Genomic DNA, 21,280 nt, shown 5'->3' with positions numbered 1-21,280 from the left:
GATGGCGGCACGTACGTGAGGTGGAGCCGGGTGGCGTGTGTGTGCCAAACGTTGATGCACAGCACATGTACCAGGACAGGAACAACTCATCGTCACTATTTGTTCCATAAGACCTTCTGCCTCAATGGACGCATGCCAAGACGTCACGGTAAATGATGGCATCCACGCGGGCGTGCTTCAGTGAGTAACGCTCAGAAATCACGCGCTGCGGTAACGGTGCAATATAACGTTAAGCACCAAGGCATTGTAAAAAAACAATGTACTCACAGTTTTTCAACATCCAAAGTTATAGAACTATAAGGCCAAAGGTCACTTTAAAGTCCTCCTAAAAACATAGGCTTCTCGATAAACAAACGTGCTGTCATGCTGCTTACACAAAATAGCAGACATACCATTTCCTGCGCAGATCCATTCCTTTCTGCTTCTTAACGAGTTGAGGTTGTGAGACCATCTTCCACTTGTAAACTCCACCGTTTTCTGTAAAAAAATTAAAACAACTCTTCCGGCATTTTCACGATAACGCTGACAAAACCTAGTAGGTGGAAATGCTTAGTAAACTGGAGGTTGTCTTCAAACATATAGAAACGCAGGAATGTATATGTTAGAAGCACGCCCTGGCTGTGGCCGTCCAATGTAGAGGACACTGGTGGGGCTGTAGTGCTGCAGGGCATACTCTCTCTCACAGTACACAGCGTGGGTTCAGATCCCATCCTTATCGCCAAAATGTTTAGGAAGTCCAGTAGCCGAGATGTAGTTTAAGTAGGTTTATTGAGTCTTGGTTACAGGTAATCAAGATCATGTAGACGAGCCCCACCAGAAGCAGCCTGCCTGCTGCTCAGCCCACACTCCAACTGTCACACTTCACTCCACTGGGCAAATTTGAATGTGGTAAAATGACCCATAAGGGTCCGCTGTTTGTTCGTTCATATTACATTACTCAGGTTCAGAGGGATATTGAGTAGGGCCTGCTTTTCTCTCCTTTAGCCCAAGGTGCCACCATTCAAACATTAAATGGTAACATTCAGAGTAATAATAAAAATATCATAAGGTACAAGTAGGTACCCTCACTCTGAAACATGTCAGCAGGTATTCCTTTAAAAGTTTCCTGAAACTGTTAGAGTGGGAGCAGAGTAAAAAGAGGTAGTGAGGTTGTTCCAAGTGTCGGAACACAGAAAGAATTGTGAACCAGCATGAAGAGAGCAATAAGGTATTTATAAAGAGTTCAATGAATGTGAAGTGAGTGAGTGTAAATATCCTAAAGACCATACAGAGATAACAGATTCTGAGCTGCCTAGTAGTCATACGCCACTGAAGCAGTGCCCGTAGGGAGGATTTAAATAAGATAGTTGAGAGAAAAGAAAAGATGAATACAGAAATTTTTATTCGATTAAAGCAGAAAGGGGGAGTTATTTAGGAAGACCAATGTAAAGTGTAGAGCAATAGTTGTTGCGAGAAAAAAAACCATTGAAGAAGTAGTTTGAGAGACAAAAAAGGAATAAAAACTTTGATTTTACAGATGTTAGATGAAAGTGACAATTCTAGAACACATATGAGAGTTGTTTAGAAAAAATTGAAAGAAAAGTAGAAAATGATTCCAAAATTCCTAGCTGAGGGCAAAACCTGAATAGGGAATTGAAGAAAAGAGAACAGGAGAAGCGGTAGTTGTAGCTGAAAAAGCAGGAAAAAAGGAACTTTTCAGTTTTATTGGGGTTGAGTATTAAAAATGGAACAGCATACAATTTTCGAAAGCAGAAGGACAGGCAACAATCTGATTATGAAGATAATTGGAAAGTGAGAAATAGATCTAAGAATTGTCAGCATATAAGTATGAATTAAAGCCTAAAGAGAAATTACACAGAATTTAGAGGACTAGTATAGATGGAAAACAGAAGTGGGCAATGCACAGAGTCCTGGAGCACACCATAGAGCCCAAAATGGGAAGAGGATACCTCCCTTTTCCAGGATACTAAGAAGGAGCGGTCAGTGATAGGAAAAGAGCTGTAAAAAAAAGTTCCAATATTTTAGAGATAAACGAAAGCAGAGAAATAGAGCCAAAGTTAGAAAGGTCATGAGGAGCATGTGTAGGATTTTTAAGCAACAGAAGATCCATAAAATCTCTGAAAGAAGTAACTATACCCTGCTCTCTGGTCAGGTCGCCCCTCACGCTGCACGGCTCCTCCTGTGAGCCTGTGACTCTGCCCCACTGCTGCCACTGCCGGGAGTTCGCCGCTGGTGTGCCCCGCGGCCTGGTGACTGTTTTTTCTCCGCACTGTGCTGCTAATTCGATTTTTGTCTTAGCACTTGTATTGTGACACTGTTATTCTGTTCTTTGGCTTTTTGTTTCTCTTCTGCTTTTAGTCTCTTCTTGTGCCCCTTGCCCTCCGTGCCCCCCCACTCCCTGCTTCCCGCCGAAGCTCCCCTGCGGCCCGCCCCCTTTTTGGGTTTCGCCTGCCGAAAGGCTGCGCTCTGCGCAGCTTTTCAGCGCAGGTGAAATCCTATGTCGACACTAAGCACTTCGGGAACGTCCCCCGGCTCTCATTGGCTAGCTCCATAAATGGAGGCTAGCCATTGGGTGCCGGATCTGTCCGTCAAGGCCGGACCAGATTCGGGGGCGTTCCCGAGATTTTTTCCCAGGGCGGAGTTACGTTTTTTCCCGTTCCCTCCCCTTTCACTGAAAGTGAATTCAGATGCGCTGTCCATTCCCGCCCCCTCCGTGTGCCTTTCCGCCCCCCCTCTCGCTGTCCTGTGCACGTTTCCCGCCCCCTCCCGCCGTCCGTGTCCCCTCCCGCCCCCTCCCGCCGTCCGTGTCCCCTCCCGTCCCCTCCCGCCGTCCGTGTCCCCTCCCGCCCCCTCCCGCCCCCTCCCGCCGTCCGTGTCCTCTCCCTTCAAGAATGCTTCGAAGGGCCGTGTCCCCTCCCGCCCCCTCCCGCCGTCCGTGTCCTCTCCCTTCAAGAATGCTTCGAAGGGCTCAGGTGCCGCCGCGTCAGGCAAGTCAGCAGAGTCCTGTGGGGCAAGGGAGGGGAAACGGGGGTTAGGGTGAAGCACCGTTGGCATGGTGCGTGGGAGAGAAGGCCGGAAGTCCCGCCCCCGCCCGGAGACGCATGGAGCCCCGGAGGAGAAGTGCTGGATGGTGCGGGGCTCCCGTGTGCTGAGGGAGCCCCGGGGGAAGAGACGGCAGGTAAGCGTCAGAAAGCCAAATCTATTGAGTGGTTGTATTTTTCTACGGATCTCATTGCGGTCTACTGCAGCCTGTTGGGAAGTGTTCAGGTATGTGGAAAAGCACCCGTAACAGTGGTGAAGCAGTCCCTAAATATTTGGCGCTGACCTATTGAGATGCACGCACTGTGTCAATATCTGGAATGGGCACAAGCGGTGATGAATCCCTTTATTTATCCCGTTGCACTCCGGGCTACAGGCTGCAGGGTGAGGAGCTCCCGGGATACATCAGAGGCGCTCCGCATCCACCAGGTGTCGAGGGCCGCGCCCAGACCCAGCTGCTGCTCAATTACCCGGGGAGGCAATGTGCTCTTGCGACCACAAGCAGAGCCATTCTTGGGCACCCAGTGACGCTGGGACGACTCAGCCACAAGGGGTCGCTAAGTCGAACTTTCCACTGCAAGTCTGGTTTCAAGAACAGTCACCGGCAAGGAAAGGTAAAAAAGTTAATTTACTGATCCTTGTTTGTATTTCTTGCCCGTGTGCTGTTAGTGGGGGGCATGATGCGTGTCTTAGGTCTGTAGAGAGGGCTGCTGCAGCCCGTTCCCTCACTGATCAAACTGTGCCTTTTTGTTGGTCTTGTGGTTTCACTTCCCCCCGTGCATGGGATCAGTGGTATCCCGTGTCCCTTGTAAACCTGCCTGCTGCTGGGATTGCCTCCTGTCCAGCTGCCGGCTCCCGCATCCACCGCTCTGCCCCCTAAAGCTGCTGGGTGTACCACCCTTCTTCCCCATGGGAGCCTGCCTGCCCTTCGCAGCATCCATCTGTGTCCCTTGTGAAGTCTCCTGCGCCCTCTTAGCCCCCCATTCCTGCTAGTGAATACCCCCTATAAAGGTGCCTGCTGTCCGGGGTACCCCTCTGCCCACCTCACCATACCTGTAGTCACAGCTGTCTACCCACGGAAAACTGTCTGCTCTTGGTAGCAGTCCCTCCTTCTGACCGGTGCAAGTTACCTACACATTTGAGCCCCCCTTCTGCTCTACGTATCTGCCTGATGGACACATGGCTATCTACAACCATTCCGCTGTGCAGCAGCTCAGACACACCCATCCAAGGAATGGATTAGAGGTGGCCCCCGCTTTGGTGCTTTATTCATGGGACCTAGCTGGCACACAACATAAAAGGGGCTTATGAGAGGTGAGGTGACACTCCCACACACCTCAGACTGCGCCCATAAATTACACACCCATGACCCGTCCGACTTTACCCAACCCAATGCCACACGTTACTGTAGTGGAGCACTGCTGTGACACACAAACATTCACAAGCAAATTTCTAGCACTGTGACAGAGGTGGGTCAGCAGCTAGCAAACTAACAGGGAGAAACGAGCTATGGGTCTGTCTAAACTCTACGAGCCTGTGCACAAGCCGAGCCCTGAAAGTATTTGGCAATCGGCATGCACATTATAAAACATCTTGCAAAAATACGAGAACCTTTCTTCACATTAAAAAAACAAGTGTATATGTTTAAATGCATAAGCGTTTCGTCCCTGGACATCTGATCCGAACACTGCATCGACAGGCGTTTGTTAAACGTTTTCATATTTAACCATTCCTGGCACCCTGACAATGCCATCGGTAAATTAAGGGGCGAGTCACTGGTCATGTGTATGTGCTTAAATTCTTAGACAAAGCAGCATTCTAATCTATTAAATCAAACCCAATAATTTTTCGTACAGCCACATCTTACTCTTGCATATTTAAAGGTGTTCTCATATGTAATGATTAAAAAACGAGGTTCCGTAAAATAAAATACTTGCCAAGGATCACACTTTTATAAAGTAGGAAAGCTGAACTTGATCACAGATTTTCTAGTTCCTAAGTGCATAGTTTAATCCATAGAAGAGGTCTCTTTGTCTTACCCTTTTCGTATTGAAAGCTACTGGTTTGCACATACTTCTTGGCGCATTAAGGTAGGCGCTACATGAAAGTTCAGCTTGCTTTAGACTTGAGGGCCGAATTGGACCTTGAACTGAGCCAGATCAGTGCATCAGGCTCGACCTCTCAGTGGCTCACCCACCTGTACTGTGTACTACTATTTATCCGTTTTCAAAACCAACACATAAATACAAATGTTGTCATTAACAATGCCAATAGCTCTAACTTTTCCAAAGGCGAAACCATTGCATTGTAAATGCTTGTTTCCTTCTGTGTCCCTCGATCATTGGCCACCCCGCTCCGGCCTCCTAGCTGCTCCTCCCTCCCACTTTGCCTCTTATGGAAGACGGCGTGTGGAAGCGCATCGCTGGCGCGAAGCCCGTCTGCACCCGTCCGCGCCTGGACCGCACCCAGCGCCAGAACCCCTGGACCCCGCGCCCCCCACAACGCCAGACTGCTCTACAACTCCAGCATCCTCCACGCACTCAACACCGGACGAGACCACCCCTGCTACCAGGCCATCCCGAAGTACACCCAAGGGCCCTTCACCTGCCGGAACTGCACATTCACCATTCATCCAGCCCACCAAACCACCAACCAGAGAACCCAACCACCTCTGCTGCATCCTCCTCAACACCCACTCCGCTCGCAAGCACGCCATCGAACTCTGGGACCTCCTAGACTCTACCGCCCCCGACGTCGCCTTCCTGACGGAGACCTGGTTGAACGCCACCTCAGCACCAGACATCGCCATAACCATCCCTGAGGGCTACAAGATCTCCCGCAGAGACCGCACCAATGGAGTTGGAGGGGGAATCGCCATCATCCACAAGGACACCCTCAGAGTCTCAACCAACACCGACGACACCCTCACCACTGACGAGCACATGCACTTCCACATCCACACCAACCCCAACACGACCCTCAGAGGAACTCTCATCTACAGACCACCCGGACCACGACCACAGTTCAATGACACCATCGCCGACCTCGTCAGCACCCACGCCCTCACCTCCACGGACTACATCCTCCTCGGGGACCTGAACTTCCACCTCAAGAACAACAACGACGCCAACTCCACCGCCCTGATCGACAATCTCGCCAACCTCGGAAACCCCACTGGACCAACCACAGATGCGTCCACTTCACCTTCAGGAAACCTACCACACACCACCGCACCTAACCGCTGCCACGCCGCTGCTGAGGCAAGGTCACCAAGGACCAGCTGACTACCACCCTCGCCCTGAGACCACCCGCCGACCCCATCGACCCCAACACCACCGCCACCAACCTCAAACAGTGGATCAACGACTGCGCCAACACCCTCGCCCCTCTCAAATCGTTATTTATCCGATACTACTATCGAGCATTATCAAACCCATTAGGTCTACCTTGTTTTAGCCTATGATATGTTTGCATGCCATAGCAGAACACTTAAGAGAAAGGTACTGAAATACCTTGACTGTCTGGTCAAATGGTACACTATGCGAAACAAAGGATTTAAGTTAATGTTTTAACCAACGTGTTAGCTGCATAGATCGCGCCTCAGATACGAATCAGGTGATGAATGGCAGTGGATGGCGAGAACACAAATTAAAGCTGTGCCTCTCGAGTAATAGGAAATACAGAACAAGTGTACAAGGATACAACCGGGGAGCCTCATGATTAGCACAAAGTAAAAAACGTACATTCGCCAATGCCAATTTCTGTGAGGGGGTCGGACTAGGGGCCAGATGTAGGTGGCCATTTACCGTCCGGTAACGGGCGATTTTTGCCGTTACCGACCGGTAAATGGGTTATTGGGATGTAGGGGGGCCAATTTTACCGAATCGGTAAATTTACCGAATCGGTATAATACCGAATCGGTATTTTACAGATTCAGTAACTTCTAGATGTAGGTGGGACTCTTCTGAGTCCCAAAGGCCTTTCAGATTCGGTATTTTACCACCCAATCCAATTGGGTGGTAAAATACCGAATCCAGGTGTGCATGCACACCTATGCCATGTGACAGACAGACATGCCTTTAGGGCATGCCTGTGTGCCACATGGCACACATGCCTGTATTTGGGGTGCTAGAGGGTGTCAAAGTGACACCCCCTGCACCCTTGCTGGAATCGGTATTTACCGAATCGGTAAATACCGATTCGGTAATGCCCATTGATTCCTATGGGCTTCAATGCCCATAGGAATCAATGGGCATTACCGAATCGGAATTTACAGAATCGGTAAATACTGAATCTTAACGATTCGGTATTTACCGATTCTGTAATACCTTCACCCTCCCCCCCCCTCTATTTTACTACTTCTTAAATACCGAATCGGTAAAATTCGGTATTTAAGAAGTGGTAAAATGAAATTACCTACATCTAGGCCATAGTCCTTGCAAACTTTTAATGTTCATGTGCAAGGTGCCTAGAAGTCAATTTGCTTCACACTGACTTACACACGGTAGCTGATAAGGTCAAGACTGAAGAGCAATCCATGGATACTCTGCAACAACAAGTTCAAGCCCTCAAAGATCAAATGTCTAAAATGTTGGCAGTGACAAAAAACATTAAAGGTCAGGGCAGAAGACACTGAATCAGGCAGGCAGCAGCAACTTGCGATTGCTGGGTGTCCCGGAGGGAGTGGAGAGAACTGGTCCGGAGAGTGTCCTGGAACAATCGATCCTACAAACACTAAAACGGCCTGTGCTATTGCAATGTTTGTGAAACCAAAAAATGGGTCACTGTTCTATAGGTAGGGGTGCAAAGGAGTCACCCACTCACCAAAAGGAAAAGAGGCGAGAATGAGCATGAGGGTGATCCTAGGTCTAGAACCCACTTTTCACAGGCAAGAACAGGTCTTGTCTCTTGTTGCCCTCACACACCCAAAGAATGCTATGCTACATCATCGGGCATTTGCTCCTCGTCGGTCCGGCCCTGCAATGCCCTACGGGTCCCCCGAAGGGTCACTTTGGCAGAGATCTTTTGAAAACAGCCGTTGGATGAGTACGGGTATGTAAGGTGGGTCCTATGTGAAGGGTGAAAGTGTAATTGAAGGATAAAACTGGCTATTTATTTTGACGGTACCCTTATCATACTAAAAACCGAATGTTGTGCGTTACTCCAATAGGCATTAATGTGCCCCGGTAACTAAAAGGTCAACATGTTTTGTGTCTGGATAGTCACAAGGATCCGTGGCGCTTCTTCAGGACCAAAAACAAATAGAGGTGTGAAAGTGCAAGTGAGTGTGAAATACTACAGTTAAATAGTTGAACCGCTCCTGATGTGACCTAGTGTCACGTGGAGGATTACTCCATGGGCTAGGGCGTAGATAGACCCGCACCTTTATGGGAGTTTCCGTTTGAGTGCTGCCTTTCAGCACCTACTCGTCCTGACACCGGCCCGCATGTTCATCAATGAGAGAGCACACAGAGCGCAGGAGACCAGTCTGCCTTCGTCCCCTCACCGCCCCTTCCCACCCAGGGCATTCATAGCCAGGGTTTTCAGTTATAAGGATAGATATCTATCCTCACTGTGGCCCATGAGGCCGGGATTGTCTAATATGGAAACCACAAAATCGCTGTCTATCCTGATCAAACCAGGAAGGATTAGGCATGGAGAAAGACTGTTATCGATGTTAAGCAAAATTTCAGAGCACTGAACCTCCCATATATGTGGTTATATCCAGCTGACCGAGTTGTGGCGCAGGGTCAGACCTGCTTCTATGAGTGTACGGAGAAGGTGTGGTTCTGGCTAGAGCGGTGGTATGGGATCTCCGGTTCAGAAAATGGAACCCATAGGCCACACACATTCCAGCAGAGAGAAGAGGAGTGGTCATTGGCAGGGACCCAGGGTCTTGTTGCAACATTGTGATACAAGACAACCTCTGACGCCATGAGTACTAGTGCAGGGAGTTGGTACGCTGACTGTGGAGGGAGCAGTGGTAACGCTGGGGTTGCTGTCTGGAGAGGAGTCCCCTGATCCTGTGGAGGGGGTTACTGGAGACCTCGATGATGCCAACAGAATAGACTGTACAGCAATGGAACTGTGTGGACTATGCCCCATACTCTACCTTGAGACTGGGAGGGCAGTCGCCTGAACCCCCCCACCCCCCTGGCTTGAGGGAGTAGAACAGGAACTTGAATTGGTTTGTAATGGTATATTCAATTGCTAATGTAATTTGGATGCAGAGCATGTAAAGCACTTGTTAACTCTAGGATTACTTGTTATTAAGGGCATACATACTAGGGACAATTGGAGCAGCCGCGTTGGGCCTTCCTCATGAAGCCTTGACCATTCCAGGTTTAGAGGTGTCTAGGGAGGGACCTTCCTCAGCATATTCTATTTCATAGCATAACAGTTTCACAAGTACGGTGTGTGTTGAGTTTTCTTATATTTCTTTGACCACTGGACATGGAGGGGAAGGGGTGGATGGGCAGGCACATTGTTGAAATGTTTACTAGTGTTTACCTGGGGGGGACGGGATTGAAGGGGGAATGAGGTTGGCAGTTCCAAGTTTTACACAACTGTGACACTATGTATGCCGGCTCACTGTTACAACACTGCAGGAGGCCTGGGTGGGTTGCAAGATTTGAGAGGATGGGGAGTGGGGATTTAAGCATCTATAAATATAGAACTTAGCAATGCTGAAATGTATTTTAACCTCGTGCAGCCATAACTAATTGTAGTCTCTCTTTTGCTCCACTCTTGAACATGAGCATACATGCCATCCACCATTGCCAATCACGAATAGACTATAGTTTATTGTCTATTTCAACACTCTGACTTGATGCTAAAAACGACTGGGAACGGGGCTGCATCACCCGGGAAACCACGAGCAGAGTCAGAACAAGTTGTTCCTACGGAGTGCCGGTAAGCCGTGTAGCAGCGTATTCCTCGATGAAATAGAAACTAACTGTAGAGTGTGCATTCTAGCTTATGCACGTCACGTCAGACGTGACGTGCGGCGGCCATGTTGGTGCGCTGCGCGCGCATCCCGGATTGCGCGCCGGGGAAGCACAGAGAACGGCAGCGCCGGCCGGCGCTCCTCCAATTAACTCGCAAATTAAGATATAAATAAATATACTTACTGGAACACAAACAAGTGGTCCGCCTGTTATTAAACCTGCAACTTTACAGTGGCGACGAGGTCGGGAGGCTCCAGCTGACCACCCACGTGGAAAGAAAAAAAACACGGACCCCCACGTGGACAGCAGCAGGGAAGGCAACCCCACACACTACTACAGCAGGTAGCTGAGCTGCCCCACACAGCCCACATTGCAGAGGGTTCATGGGAAGCCACAGCTGAGCCACCACACGAGCGGAGGAGCGTGGCAGTGCCACAGACAACTGAGAGGCGGCGAAGAGGCTGAAGAGGCTGCAGCACGCCCCACAGGAGACAGCCCACGGTGCAACCCTCACCACCACACCGGGCCCTGGAGGTACAGCGCTGGCTACCAAGGAGGAGGAGGCGGGGACTAGCACTGAGAGTCCCCTGGAAGACACCACCACAGAGGTGAAGGACAGCACCCCAGGGAGCCCCACCAGCAAGGACATCAAATCGACAGCGATCAGGGAGGTGAGGATGAGCACGCCAGCAGGCTATGCGATTGCGCCGGTGCAATTCCTACCGAAACCAGGGGACCCCCTGATGAAGTGGGAGGACTGGAAAGAATATATCGACAATTTCATAGGGGTCTTGGAGGATGAAAATGAAGAGTCGTTCACCCCCCAAAGGAAGAAACGGATCCTATTACTGAACCTGGGCCCGGAGGGTCTCAGGATTTACAAGAGCCTGGTGCCCAAAAAGAGGGACGATGCAGACAAGGATGTATATGCACACGCATTGGAAGACTTGGACGAACGTTATCGCCCCACTATATGCGTATCAGTGGACAGGTTTAACTTCCAGCAGAGACGACAACGGCCGGGAGAGAACATTGAGGAATATGTAGCGGCCTTGAGGAAGCTAGCTGCCCCATGCAAATACGCACTGTGGGAAGACGAATTCATAAAGGACCAGATCGTGATGCATACCACCAGCACAAATGTCCAGGACAAGTTATGGGCAAGCGGCGACACCACACTCAAAGACGTAATGGTCATAGTAAAAAGGGCAGAACTCGCACGGAGATGTGCCGATGCGACAAAGAGAGACATAGCGCCCCCAACGATGGTGAACAGGATTCAAGAGGGAGACCACCGGAAGGACCAGAGAGGCAAAGAACCGATGGCCAGAGGAACCAACAGATGGCAAGGGAAACAAGCAGGCAATGAAGGCAAGAAATCGTGCTACAGGTGCGGCAGTTGGTCCCACGACGCACGTGATCGAAGATGTCCCGCGTTCAGAGCTAAGTGCCTACACTGCGGCATCTTGGGCCACTATGAGAAGGTGTGCAGGAAGAAAAATCCCAAGGGAATGGTGAAAAGCATAGACCAAGGCGAAGAAGACCTAGAGGAGATCGCAGAGGAAGAGGTGATCACAGTCTTATGTATATACGACCAAGTACTAAGCGTAGAAGGGAAGAAATCCACGAAACCCATTCTGGACATGTCGATGGGAGGAATCACCATCACGGTAGTGGCAGACACCGGATCCCCTTTCACCATTATCCAGCGAGCAGTGTGGGAAGAAATGTTCAGACCCAAGTTGGGCCCAGACCTGGAGAAACTAGACATTCGGCCGGTCACTTACAATGGCGACCGCATTCCAATGATGGGGTTCCGGCGCTTGTTGTTTGAATTCAGAGGCCGATCAGCGTGGTGCAAGCTATATATAGCGGAGAAAGGACCCTCCGTCCTAGGATGGCTGGACCAGGGTGACTTGGGGATAAAGCTGGATCCTGGTGGAAAAGAACAAATACTACTTGCAGAACAAGAGGAATGGCCGAACTTGAACAAGTGGAAGGAGAGCTACCCAAAAGTGTTTGGAGGCACGGTGGGACGGATGGAAAAGTTCCAACACAAGATCGTGCTCAAAGAAGGGGCCATACCGGTAGCTCACAAGGTGAGAAACGTGCCGATTGCGGTACGAGAGGCAGTCCAGAAGGAACTTCAGGAGTTGGAAAAGAAGGGGATAATAGAACCGATAACATGTGCGGAATGGTTGGCGCCCCTGGTGGTCGTGATGAAGCCCAATGGAAAGGTCCGGCTCTGCGTGGACCTGAGAGAACTGAATAAAAATATAGTGGTGGAGAAGTTCCCTCTCCCCAGAATTGAAGAAATGTTGGCCAAGACCAGAGGAGTGAGGTGGTACTCCACTATTGACTTGACATCAGCCTATCACCAAATAGCACTCCACCCGGACAGCAAAAGTCTCACCTCTTTCATCACCCCGTTTGGTTGCTACCAGTTTTGTCGCATGCCGTTCGGGCTGGCCTCGGCGGCTGCGGTTTTCCAGAAGATGATGCACCAACTATTCAGAGACTGCAAAGATGTCCAGTATTTCCAGGACGACATCCTGGTGATGGGCCGAGACAAGCAGGATCATGACCGGAAGCTGGGACACGGGCTACAGACGCTGGAAACAAAAGGCCTTACAGCGGAGTGGGCGACGTGTCGGTTGGGACTACAGTCGGTATCGTACCTAGGACATGAGATCGGTCAACAGGGCGTCACCCCCAAGTTGGAAAATGTAAAGGCCATCGCTGATGCTCCACCACCCAAAAGCAAGGAAGAAGTCAGGTCATTCCTAGGGATGGTGGAGTATTACAGCAAGTTTGTGGTCCACTTCGCCTCAAAGACCCACAACATGAGGTTACTGACCAGGGAAAGCACTGTGTTCCAATGGACACCGGAAGCACAAGCTGAGTTTGAAACGATCAAAAGGGACGTAATAGGAGCTGTTCCCCTCCAGGGCTACGATCCACAAGGCACCACTGTACTGACGACGGATGCCAGCGACAAGGGCCTGGGCGCCGTGCTCATGCAAGACAGAGGAAGAGGTGAAATGGAGACAATCTGTTTTGCGTCCAGGGCACTGACGGATACAGAGAGCAAATACAGCGTGATTGAGAAGGAGATGCTGGCGGTTGTGTGGGCCATGGCGAGGTTTAGGCAATTTCTGTGGGGAACACATTTTTTGCTCAAAACAGATCACAAGCCATTGGTGAAGGTGCTGACATCGAGTGGACATGCCAGTGCCACTCCCCGAATAGCCAAGATGTCACTAAAGTTACTCGAGTTTAGGTATGACGTGGAGTACCTTCCCGGGAACCGGAACCGAGTGGCGGATTTCCTGAGTAGGGCGGCCGCCATGGAACCAGGAGAGGAAGACCATACAAGCAAAGGAGAGCTGGTAGCCCTTATAGAGGACCAAGAAAGGTTGATAAGCTTACAAGAATGGTCAGAGTCCTATGAGGAAGACGCGGACATGCAAGAAGTAAAAGAGAACATTGTTCAAGGATGGCCTGAGAAAAGGAATGTGAGGGCGAGCCTCAAGCCGTACTTTGAAGTCAGAGAGGAACTGTCAGTAGGGGACAAGGGGGTATTCATCTACAGAGGAGACAAGGTGATTCCCCCCAGGAACCTCACCTCGAAACTGTTGGACCTGCTACATGAAGGACACCTAGGCATAGGTAAACTCAAAGCAAGGGCAAAGCAAAACTACTGGTGGCCAGGCATGGACATAAAGGCTGAGAGGCATGTCAGGGAATGCCCACAATGTCAAAGAGCAGATAAGACCTTAAAACCCTTGAGACCAGCAATAGGGAAGTTTGACCCTCCCGCTAATCCATGGGAAGAACTATCGATAGACATTTTGGGACCCGTCTTAGATGACCAAGGCACGCAGAAGTACGTGTGCGTACTCATGGATCGATATTCAAAGTGGCCGGAGGTGAAAATAGATGAATCCATGGACACAGAAAACATCATAAAGTTCCTGTCAGAGACTTTCACCCGGGAAGGAATACCCAAATCGATCTTAAGTGACAATGGGCCCCAGTTCACGTCGGAAAGGTGGAGCAAGTTCATGCAAAGGAATGGCATCACTGTCAAACACACGGCGATCTACCATCCGGCTGGTAACGGCCTAGTGGAGAGATTTAACCGGGTAGTGATGGGAGCCATCCAAGCCGCCATATCCAGTGGACAGAGTTGGGAAAAGGCGTTAGAGAACATGGTGTGGGCGTACAGAATAACCCCCACTGGCACGGGGTACAGCCCATTCCAAATATTGAGGGGACGTGAACCCTTCACCCACGACAACAGGATCTGGAAGGAAAAGGTCGTCACCAGCGAATGGTCCCCTGCAGTGGTGCGGGCCAACCTGGAAAGAGCACAGACAATTTACAGTGACCACTACAATAAACGGAGGAATGTCAAAAATACAGGATTGGAGAAAGGAGAGTGGGTGAGAGTAAAGTTGGCCACTCTACAGAAGAAGGGAGACAGCAAGTACAGCAAGCCGATGCAAGTGGTGGAGGTGTACGACCGAGCCGCTTTACTGAGCGATGGAAACGTATGGTCCCAGGACTGGATGGCCAGGTGCAATAAGGTTTTGGGCTGGGAGCAACATGGAAATGAATGGGAAGACATGGAAGGTGCGAACGTGGAGAAGAGACAAGAAGCCGGCGAGCAGCAAGACAGAGTAAGGGGAGAAATGGATAGAGAAGAGGAAGAAGAGAACGGAAGTGGAGGTATGGAAATGGACAGGTTGGAGAGAAGCATGAGTGAAGAGAGAGCTGTGAGAGAAGGAGCAGAGAGCCAAGAGGAGGAGAGCCAAGAAACTATGGAGAACCCGGTAAGGGTTACAAGAAGTGGGAGGCCGGTGGTACGGCCCTCCAGATTTCGAGTTGGACACTGGACTGTAAGTGACTCAGTTATATTTTGATAAAAAAGGGGAGATATGTAGAGTGTGCATTCTAGCTTATGCACGTCACGTCAGACGTGACGTGCGGCGGCCATGTTGGCGCGCTGCGCGCGCATCCCGGATTGCGCGCCAGGGAAGCACAGAGAACGGCAGCGCCGGCCGGCGCTCCTCCAATTAACTCGCAAATTAAGATATAAATAAATATACTTACTGGAACACAAACAAGTGGTCCGCCTGTTATTAAACCTTCAACTTTACACTAACGGTCACTAACTTGATTCCTCTTTCTCCAAATCAGTAAGAGGTCCGTCCCGCTCGTTGGTGCCCCGATGTAAAAATATACGACTAACTCGGAGGTAATGATTAACTTCTATGCTTCATGTAACATTGTTATTTGTCCTTGAAAATGTCTCGTATAAGACAGCTAAAAAATAAATAAATAAACATTACTAGCATGATTATTATACAAATACATAGAAACCATGCAATGACACACGATTCTTATGGACCTGTAAGCGGCAAAATCACACAGCGAAAAAGACAACCTAGTTAACTTTCATGCCGAATGCTAGAAAAATCCGCCATTATGTACCTATGTTCACGAGACAATTGTGCATGCGATGGAGAGCGCTTGGAGAACATTTATGCCACACTAGCCCTATATCTCAACTACGGCCCAACCGACGTGTGACTACAGCCACAGTAATAGAATCCACACCGCTGTTAATTATCAACGGGTATTGCACAATCCTCTGTAAGGTCACACCCCCTTTACCTCGATAGAGCGCGCCATGACATAAAGACCAACTAATGCTAGAACTCGCATTTTAAGAGCGACCTAATGTGTATTTAGAGCCACATGACATCAATAGATCTCACATTCACGTGGAGGCCAAAATACACTAACAATGTTTTACAACACCTTAAACCTTCGGAAAACCTCTACCCCAACCACAACACGAAGACCATCCATCGGGTTTCCACGACTGGTGAACCAGTTTGTCATTGAGCACTTTCTAAACAGGACTTATGTGCTATTTCCCTGGTATACTCTTCTCTAGTCCTGCATTAAACACAAGCGTGAATAAAACACCCACCTCCTTTTGCGTACCCTATCCCAATATGGATATACAGGGACAGTAAAAGCACATGACCGTCACAGCTAATTGAGATCTAAGAAACATGTTACAAATCAATAACATAATCTTAATGTTTTCTTTATTCTTTTCCATTTAGGTACAGATACCATAGATCTGACCTTAAACTACAAAGGTGGTGAGTAAAAAAAACACCCTTACTTCACCCCAAAGAGCCACAAAAGAGCTCTTAACCTACAGGTGCTGATGAAAGCCTCCAGAGGTCCAAAGAGGCTGAAACATGTTGCCACAATGACCACGATCACCAGTGCGATAACTGGGTCTACACACGCACAACCATGTTAGGAATTTTATTTCACTTTTTTTAGCACAAGCACGCCCTCTTTTTATTCCTGGCCACTACTGTCAACCCAGTTGGTCTTCCTCCATGCAGTGGTCAGCATACTGAACAAAGGAAAAGACCCAATGATCATGCTGTTACGGTACACAAAGGCAGAGAATCAACATATACCACCCTACACCTGTGTCCGTGTATGAGGGTTTTTTACAATGATGGTCTGCCACGTTAACTAAAACCCTGGTGACACAGGACAAGTGGTCCACTCTCCCCCCTACTTGATCTTTGTACTAGCCATTGGAAGCCGAGTGGATCACAGCTTCTCTTTCCCTCTCCATTGATGTTTTGAGTGGGGTAGACTGCAGCCCATTGGGCAATACTCCATGGTTCTATGACTGCAGATAGGTATAACTTCCTTGTCACATAAGTGAAACCACACAGGGTACTCACATTGCTACGCCGACATAACATGCACATAGCCTGCTTATAGGAGACCTACTTGAAAGATGTGGGGAAGCTAAACAAGAAATGGAGGGGGCAATTGTTCTCCTCTATGTACTCAACATTTTCCAGGTTTTTTTTGGCTAACGTACTCAGAGGCGGATGTGTAAGGGAGATATCGACTACAGCAGGAAGTTTTGGATCAATGGGAACTTGGTGTCCTCAATCTCTATGCACCAAATATAGATGAAAGGGACATTTATTTGCAGATCCAGGACCTATTGTGAGACTGCCTCGATGTTCCGACTCTCTGAGTGGGAGATTTTAACTGCATATTACATGACTCCCTTGATAGGCATTCCCCAAGGCACAATTTGAAACCTCGCATGATGGCTTCACTGCGACAAGTCATGCTTAATACAGGTAGTGTTGATTTGTGGAGGGAACTACAGCCATCGGACAAGGTATATTCATGTCTCTCGACACATCACACGTACAGCAGGCTAGACTGAATACTGGTGTAAGGGGACATACTAACCCAAGTGGGAAAGGCCCAGTACCTAGCGCGTTATTTATCAGATAACTTCCCATTGAGGGTTGACTTCGTCTGGGGCAGCGGAATAGGGGACTCCTTTATTCAGGGGTTGCTGTCTGGGGTCTTGTTGGTCCGGAAATGCAGGGACAACCTCGCCCTACGAATAGAGTCCTATCTGAAAACCTATTGGTGATCTACTGCCACCAGTGGGAATCACTGGGAGGCTTTGAAAGAGGTGGCTCAGGGGGTGTGCATTGGCAAAGTATTTGTATTCAAGCAACCGCTAAGGAAAGATCTAACTATACAGGAATCTCTGCTGGTTGACCTACAACACAGAGAGGCGACGGGGGAAGGGATAGGAGTAGCAATGAGAGAGGCAAAGAGGACCCTTGGGGAAACCGCCAACAGGCTAGACAGATTGTCAAGGAAGAAATACAGACAATGGTTACACAGGGTGGATAATAAACCTGGCAAGCTCTAAGCCTTTATATTAAACAGTGAGAAAGGGGCCTGACTGGTGTTGCTCCTGCAGCAAACTGGATTGGGGTAGAGTTACCACACAGGCCACAATTAACCTAGTGTTCAAGGACCACCTAAGTGCGGTGTACAGTAGTGTTGCATCTGTGACCGCAGAGGATATCACAACCTTCCTGGGAGATATGGAGCTCCTGCAGGTCCTGGGGCCTCTTTGGGAGGAACTGGAGGCAGACATCTTTGGACGAGCTGCGGGAGGCCATGGGAGCACTATCCAGAAATAAGGCTCCTAGGAGTGATGGCATTCCAATAGACTTCTACCAATTACTTACATCCCTACTGTCCGAGGATTTGTTGGAGGTTTTTATGGCGGCACAGGCTTGGGGAGAGCTCCCCCCGTTCATAAAGGAGGGCTTCATATACATGATACTGAAGCCTGGAGGAGATCCAGCAAAGGTCACTTCCTACAGGCCTTTAACTATGATTAACTCTGATGTCAATGTCCTTTGTTAGGTTCTGGCAATTTGACAACAGCATTTGATTGGCCGGTTGATCCACAAAGATCAGTGTGGCTTTATACCTGAGTGCAGCATGGCTCTTGATCTGAGTCATCTAACACAACTATGGCACTTGGTGCGCAACAGCAACAAGGAATTGGTTCATATTGGTGGGCATACCCAAAGCCTTTTTATACTTTGGAATGGCCATACCTAATTGAAGTGTTAAACCAAATGGGGTTCATCAGGACCTTCTGTGCCTGGGTTAGCTCAATTCACATGAGTCCAAGGGCTGGACTATGCAATAGTAGGGTGATGTTGGAACTCTTCAGGATACAGCGTGGCATTAGACAGGGTAAACAACCTTTACAACGAAACTTTTACAACGCACTACCATTACAACGCGGTCATTACAACGCAAACTATTACAACGCATTGCGCTGGGGGGTGCTCTAGGATAGGGAATAGGTTAATTTACTATCCAATAACCTTCCCTAGTGTCCACGGGGAATGGAGTTGGAATAGTAAATTAAATTATTCACTATCCAACACCCAAAAGCACTATGCGTTGTAATGGATTGCGATGTAAAAACCGCGTTGTAAAGGCAGGCGTTGTAATAGCCTGCGTTGTAACGTCATACATCCATTAGACAGGGCTGCTCACTGTTCCCCCTCCTGTTCGCCCTGTCCCTTGAGCCGTTCGCTATGAAGCTTCGGTGGGCACTCTGAAACTGGGAGTCCACTTGGGAGCTACCACGTATGTGCTCTCTCTCTATGCCAATGAAGCTTCATCTGCAGAGGCTGAAGGAATCAGTCCCTGCAGTGATGGTTTGGTGACGTGGCAGGGTTAGGACCTAACAGGAATAAGAGTCTTCTGTTCCCCCTGGGCTCTCTAGCTTGGACCCCAGAGGACTGCCTCCTGGACCTGGGCCTTCCCTGGGAAACAGACGAATTCAGATATTTAGGTGTTCCATCCCATAACTCTGAGATTTTATTCCAAGCCATAAATCTGAGGTTTTTGCATTAATAGAAAATAAACAATTGGACATCTTGTTTCTAACTGAAATTCGGCTCCTTGGTTACTCAGGGGTATTGCCATCATATTAAAATATGCCTATAAATGTCGGGACAACTCCCTTTCCATACCAGACAGAGAAAATCTAGGATTCACCATTAATCTTTCTCCTACCTTTTCCTTCTTGAGAATCTTAATATATAGACCTCCCGGCCCATGCACCAGTTTTGTAGAATCCCTACCAGAGATAGTGACTTGCCACGCCACGGAAAAAAGAATTTTACCTTGTTAGGGGATCTCAACATCCATTTAGAAGAGACCAATAATCTCATGGTCTCTAGTATCCTGCAAGACCTACAATGTCTGCTACTAACACAAAGGGTGCAAGGGCTCACCCATGACAATGGTAATCTCCTAGATCCAGTGTTTAGTAATGAGTCTAATCTAAAAATTTGAGGTCTCTATCCCATGATTTGGACAGACCACTCCTTTATTTCATTCACCCTAGAGGTTACTTTCCAGTTGCCACATATTAAGGACCCTTCTAGTCAAGGTCGTAGATGATCAAAACTAAACAAAGAATCCTGGTCATTGGCTCTGGCAGTGACCAGACCAGCACCAGGGAAGACGCCCTCAGCAGCAAATGCCATAGTAAATGAGTTGATCAATAACTCGTTGGATGATAACATTCCCATTTCTACTGTAAAAAACTGAAATAAAGAGAAATCAGTAACATGGTTTCATACTCACCTGGTTGCCCTAAAAAAGGGTATAAAAAACGAAAAATAAAACAGACAATAATATGATTAAAATGCACTACTTGACTATTGTCTGGCCACCCGATCATATCATCAAGAAATTAAAAAGGCAAAGGCTTCATATTTTGAAGATGCAATAATTAGGTAGCGAAAGCCCAAGGGAGCTATTCCGGATCGTGATATCCCTTATTACCCCAAAAGCTGAAAACTCAATGCCTATTCTCTCAGAAGCTTGCTGCAATGCACTTACAGACTACTTTCAAGACAAAGTATCTACAATTTATAATGAGCTACAAGAGACAAGGCAAGCTCTATCTATAGGATCAGAGATGTGGCCCATGCCTCCGATTGTGACGTGTCTCTCCAATTTTCCAGTGATTACCAACGATGGAGTGCGAGTCCTATTTGGTTTAAGTCAAATCGGGTGCTCCTTTAGGCCCGGCCCCTCTCCACATCCTCTTACATGTAAGCCAAGATATCTTTCCTATTGCCCTTGAATTTTGAATTCACAGGAAATGTTCCTTGTGAATGGAAATATGCAGTGGTCAAGCCGTTGTTAAAAAAATCTAATCTTCACTGTCCTTGTCCTGGGAATCATAGACCTATTTCCCTGATCCCAGTCATGTGCAAAGTTCTAGAAAAGCATATTAATCAACACTTTTCTCTGTATTTAGAAAAGGATTCCCTAAGCGATTCTACTCAGACCGGCTTACGTCCAAGCATAGTACGAAATCGGCTCTACTTGCAGTAACAGAGAAGGATTTTCGGTTACTGGATAAGGGAGGGCTGGCGGCCATCATCCTCCTTGACCTGAGTGCAGCGTTTGACCCGGTTGACCACGAGACCTTGATCCTCAGCTGAGAGAAGTAGGAATAATGATTGCGCTCTAAAGTGGCTCTCTTCATTTCTAAAAGAAAGGTCCTTCCAGATTTGTGAACCCCCGTGCTATTAAGAGGTTGTCCCCATGAAGCGTGGGTTCCGGCAGGGATCTGTTCTAAGGCCCACTCTTTTAAATATTTATGTTCAGCCGCTGGCCTCTATCGTTCAGGAATTTGGAGTGTCAGTCGTTTCTAATGCAGATGACACGCAATTGGTTGTCTCTCTTGTCGCAGAAGTCTAGAATCCTAACATCAGCTGGCTCCCTGCCTCAAGAAAGTGGCTCTCTGGATGGGCGAATTGCTCATTGAAACTAAATGGAGATAAAACCAAAATTATGTTATTGGGGAATATTTCAAC

The sequence above is a fragment of the Lissotriton helveticus genome, chromosome 1_2, assembly GCF_964261635.1.
Source record: "Lissotriton helveticus chromosome 1_2, aLisHel1.1, whole genome shotgun sequence".
In the NCBI taxonomy this organism is placed as follows: domain Eukaryota; kingdom Metazoa; phylum Chordata; class Amphibia; order Caudata; family Salamandridae; genus Lissotriton; species Lissotriton helveticus.
Note: the sequence above shows the minus strand (reverse complement) of the source record.